Raw genomic sequence first — 6,000 nt, 5'->3', positions numbered from 1 at the left:
TTTAGTCATCTATATTTCACACTCTTCATTTTTCTTCTTCCTTAGGCATGGGTACCAAGCAAGGAAAAGAGAAGGCCACTGACAAGACACCAGCAAGGAGAGGAACGGAGAGAACACTGGCTAAGGTGCTTCCATCTACCAGTGTCAAGCCACCAACAAAGCGGGTGAAGAGGATCATTAAAGTTGATGAATCCGAGAAAGCCTTTCCCGCACGGGACTCCACACGGTTTGCTAACCGTTATTGCGAACAGATGTTCCCCATCCTAGCTGACAGGAACTACAACAATGAGCATCTGCTCATTGTCCCAACACACTATGTTGATTTTGTGGAGCCCCGTATAGAGAGGAGACAGTGGCGATTTTTGAGGAGACAGTCGCGAGAGGCCAACTTATCATGGGTAGTCAAATTCTACTCAAACTTCTACTCGCATACCATGCAGACTGTCTTCGTCCGTCAGTAGTAGGTCCCTGTCTCTAAGAGTGCCATAAAGAGAGCACTGGACCTTCCACCTAGTCATGAGGGATGTGATGCATATCAAGAAGCATCTCGTAAGGGCCAGATGTATCAGTTCGACTAGGATAGCTTCCTTGGAGTTATAGCCCAACCTGGCAGTACTTGGATCTACGGGCAGCATCGTTCAAAACCTAAGAGCATCTCAGCCCAGTCACTCACCCTGGAGGCTCGCGTGTGGGCACAGATTATGTCCCACTGTGTCTTTCCGAGCACTCATGAGTCGACCTTCACAGCCGACGTGGCTGTTCTCATCTGGTGCATCCTGACAGAGCAACCCCTCAACCTACCCCGACACATCCGGTAAGCAATGGGACATGTACAGATTGCGGGTAACCTACCTTTCCCCGCCTTGGTTTCAGATTTAGTCTCTGCAGTAGGTGTGTCCTATCGGGCAGGAGATACGAAGGTCATGATCCCTAGGGCCGACCAGTATGTTACGAATGGGAAGTACACCAGGCCGCCAGTTCCCTCTGCGAGCCGGCCTGCGGGTCCTTCTTTGGATACTCCTCCTTCTTCTACTCTACCATCATCCACACCACAAGCACCATCCGTTCATCAGATGTTCCTTCAGATCCTTGAGAGGTTCGACCGGCAGGACTGGCGAATGGAGCAAATAGAATGCCGTAACAAGTGCAGATACAACTATCTGAAGGACCTCGTAGTTGGTACCAACCCACCTCCAGAACCAAAGGACACACCGGACTCCCCTTCATCCAGTAGTACAGAGAGCCATGGCGAACCAGGCAGTGGAGGTGATGCTTCCAGCCCTACCTTGCTCCTTACTGATGGAACGGAGGATTGTGCCAAGCCTTAAGTGTGGGGAGGTCAGTCCTTGACTTTCGGAGGTAACTTCTCTCTCTTAACACCAACATTTGACTTTTTCTTTTGTTAGATAGGATAGATTGCATGATAATAATTGTTTGCATGTATGTTTTGCTTGGTTGAAGTAACGAGTTTCTTTTCAAGACCCTTTTTATAGCATTCCACTAATTTAAATTGAAATTTTTTTTGATAAACTTGTTTGAGGATTGTAATTTGGAACATAGGTTATAGCTAAGAACACAACCTGTGAGATTTGAGTTTACTTACATGGTTACATTATTTAACCATAATATTTTATTCTTGTGTGTTTCCTTCTCTATGATTGTAATCTATATTTTATTCTATTCTATATGTCCATTGTTTAGTGTATTTACATGCATACAGATGATTGAGGCCATCATTCATTATTAGCTCACTCATCCTAAATAGCCTACCCTATCAATCACCTTTGTTAGCCACCTTGAGCCTTTTAATCCCCATTTGTTCTATATTTTACCACATCACTAGTCTTAAGCGGAAAAACAATTAATTACCTAATTTGAATCTTTGGTTAGCTTAAGATAGAGATAGTGTATCAATTAAGTGTGGGGAACTGTAGGAACTTGGGTTGATGAAAGTGTACAGTGTTTCATTGACAAAATATTGGAAATTTGGGTACCTACTCATGTGAGACCAGAAAATGTAAAAACCCATGTGCATTGATATGTTATGTTTATCTTTACTTTAAAAAAAATCATATAATTATTACAATATAAATAAATAAATAAATAAGGGAAAAAATTACTCCAATGCTAAGTTAAATAAAAGATCAATGCATAGGTGATGAAATTAAAGAAAGATTTGGTACATGAGTATGTGATGCTAAAGTGGGAATTTCGGGTAGCTAGGCATGAATTTAGAGTTATATAGAGTGTGTGTGTGTTAGGTGAAACCTTATGTTAATCAAAGATTCATATTATAGCTCACTTGGTCAGACATATATCCTCACCCTTACCTTATCCCCATTACAACCTTGAAAGGACCTCATGATGTTTGCATTGGTAAACTAAATTTTTGTTGATTGGTTAGATGAAGAACAAAATATAAAAAGCATGACTAGAGAAGAGTAGAGTGAATTAACCCTAGACACTTGAGCGAATAGAGTGCATATACAGTACCAGTGAGGGTTCAACGCTTGATTCTATGTTCCCTGCTTTCATGAGCTATCTGGTGCATGGCGGAAGTTAGGCCCATTAAGAGATTGTAATGTAAGAACAGCGTTGCGAGTATAGCCCTTAACCAGCTAAAATCCACCTCACCAATTTAAAAAGGTGTCACAAAAATTTAGAATAAAAATACTGGGAGTATGAGCCCCAGGTCGTCTCCCAACGAGTTGCAAGGAAGGATGCTAATTTATTAATTAGGAGTTTCCAAGAGAGTTTGAGAGTTGAATAATGAGCAATTAAAATATTGTAAATTAAAGAAATAAAAACTAAGAATGATTATTAATATTCTAGATAAAAAGCCTTGACTGGGGGAATGATTAATTGGAAGTTCTATCCCTTGGGAAGGTCTAGCGTTAGTAAATACAGAACTAGCCAACAACTTCCACTTTAATCAGCACTTTAACCTTCCAACTCAAGTGTCTCCTTTTAATCAACCCCCATGTCAAGTATGGAATCTACTCCATTGACATGAATATAGCGCTCATAAAAATATAAGAAGAAGACATGATAAAATAGGAATTCAAAATTAATTAAAAATAAAAGTAATTATTTGCATCAACAATCCATGAAAATAATCCAATTACCACTCTAAACAAGAATTAAGAATATGGAATAAATAAAAGAGCAAGTAAGGAAAGAAACTAGAATAGTGTCTTCAACGGAGGTAATGACTCTTCAATATCCAAAAGCAAAAGCAATGAATTAATAAACTATGAATGTAAAGAAAACCTAGAGGGAGAGTAATCCTCTCTAAATTCAGATAAAAAAAAACCTAAAACTATCCTAATGAGAATGTGTCAATGTGTATCTCCGTATATCGAGTCTCTGCATGTTCCGTGGCTTTATTCTGTGTTTCTGGGCTGAAAACTGGGTCAAAACGCAGCCCGAAATCGCCTCCAGTATTTTCTGTTAATTCTGCAGATCGCGTAGGTCATGCTTACGCGTCTGTCACGCGTGTGTGTCATTCAGCGATTTTCCTTGTAAAGCGTACGTGTCAGCCACGCGCACGCGTCGCTGCAATTTTCGCCATGTCGCGCGCAAGCGTAAGCCATGCGTGCGCGTCGATGCTCGCTGGTCATCTCCTTAGTTTCTTGTGTTCCTTCCATTTCTGCAAGCTTCCTCTCCATTTTCTAAGCCATTCCTACCCTATAAAGCCTGAAACACTTAACACACGGATCATGGCGTCAAATGGTATAAAGGAGAACTAAATACACAAATTAAAGATCTCTAGGAAGCAAGTTTTCAACCATAGAACAAAACTATGAAGGAATTGTAAAATTATGCAATTAGTATGAATAAGTGGGTAAAGACTTGATGAAACCACTCAATAAAACCCTTGTGTGTTGTGTAGCCTCGGCAACATCCTTTATCAAATTCCAAGCTTCTCCCTCCATCTTGTTTTTTGAAAGGGAACCACCGCTAGAAGCGGTAAGCAATCTTCTATCTTCCACACAAATACCTCCGGTGAAGTAGCTAATGAGCAAGTGAGTGTTCATTCTATGATGCGGACAAGATTCCAAAAGCCTCTTGAACTGAGACCAACACTCATACAAACTCTCTTGGTCTCTTTGCATTATGCCCGAAATCTCTTTCCAGATGTAGTCGGTCTTCTCCGGTAGAAAGAATTTATCTAGAAACTCTCTTCTCAAGAAATCTCAATTAGTAGCAATCTCATTCGGTGGCGAATAAAACTATGTCTTTGCTTGCCCTTCAAGAGAGAAAGGGAAGGCAAAAACCATGATGGCCACCTCATTGCCTCCATGCCTTCGAGCCGTAGAACAAGCAACTTGAAAATCTCTTAGATATCGGATGGGGTCTTAGCCCGGCAACCCATGATATTTAGGAAGTAGATGTATCAAGCTACCCTTCAATTCAAAGTTTGGATTAAGGTTAGGATACCTTGCTTGCAACGGTTGAAGTATGATATCCGGAACTCCTTGCTCATGCAAAGTGATCCATCATGGCTCCGCTATGTGTGGCTCACCTGTAGGATGTAAAGATGTATTATTAGTGCCAACAGAAGAATAGGAAGTAGCGGACTCCAAGTCACTCTCGGTACCGCTTAGTGATTCGGTATGTTCCTCAAGAGAGGCTGAAGTACTAGTCGTATAATCCAACCGCCGTCTAGCTTGCCGAGTATGTAACAAAGTTCTTTCAATCTCGGGATCAAAATTGGCTAAGCTAGAATTCAGTTGAGACCGAGTCATCAAACTTGAGAGTCATAGCACAAATATAAAAGAAATCTAAACTAGAGCTAAGTATTGAAAACAATTAAAATATCTACAATATTCACATATTCACATAACCAATATCAAGTCATATGTTGCAACCACTCCCCGGCAACGGCGCCAAAAATTTGATGGAGACCCAAGGGTGTATTGGTAAAGATTTTCCACAATAAAACTGCGTTGCAAGTATAGCTCTACCAACAACAATCCTCGGGCATCAAATTTAGAAGAGGGATTTGGTTGTCACAAGTTCAACCCCAATAGAAATAACTAAAGTATTCAAACCTCGGGTCGTCTCACAAGGAATGGGCAAACATGTGCTTCAACATTGGTTAGAAATCCGGGGTTGTGAGTTATAAGCATAAAAATAAATGAGAATCTTAACAAGCAAGTAATCTTAGATTGCAAGAAACTATTTGAATCAACTAAGAAAGATATGAGTAGTTTATAACTAACAAAGTAACATTCAATATGATTCTATTCTAAGCTAAATAAGTAACTAAAACTAAGGCAAGTGATTGGGAATTGTGGTTTTCAAGTATGAATAATAAAAGCAACTCTTGGCTAGGCATGGGAATTGGGGTCACCATCCTTGTCTAATAACCATATCATGACAATTATGAGGACCAAACTCATTAAGTCTACTTCTATACTTGAAGTACGTCAAATGGTTTGGTCAACATTAATCCATAAGTTCTAACCTCACTACTAATTAACTTAGTAGAAGGTTAGCGTCAATGGTTATCAAATTGACCACTAAGGGCTCCCAAATCATCAAATCCATTAGATCCAATGACTCAAGTTTACCCAATTCCCTTGGCCTAGGCCAAGAGTAAAGAGAACTACTCCATAATCAAAGTAAACATTTCATCAAACACATGGTAAGCATTAACAAAAGACATGTTCAAAATAGCAATTAAATTGAATTCAACAAGTACCCACTAACAATGGTCAACATACAATCATCCAAACAACACAATTAAACATAGAAATCATCAATATAACATCAACAAGCCAAGATTCACAACATTCATGAAATGGGTATAAATGACAATTGACAAGAATTCATAAAACTATCACAAGATATAAGCAAAATTACACTAGGAAATTCAAATTGAACAATTAAAATTAGTAATTAACAAGATCCAATTCACAATTCAACAAGGGAAGATCAAATTAAAACTAGATCTAGAAAGGAACAAGGGTTTTCTCTCTCTAATTTTAAAAATTG

Source organism: Arachis ipaensis, chromosome B9 (genome assembly GCF_059453495.1).
Source record: "Arachis ipaensis isolate K30076 ecotype BB chromosome B9, ASM5945349v1, whole genome shotgun sequence".
Taxonomy (NCBI): Eukaryota; Viridiplantae; Streptophyta; class Magnoliopsida; order Fabales; family Fabaceae; genus Arachis; species Arachis ipaensis.
The sequence above is the reverse complement of the archived record's forward strand: the minus strand, read 5'-3'. Positions refer to the sequence as shown.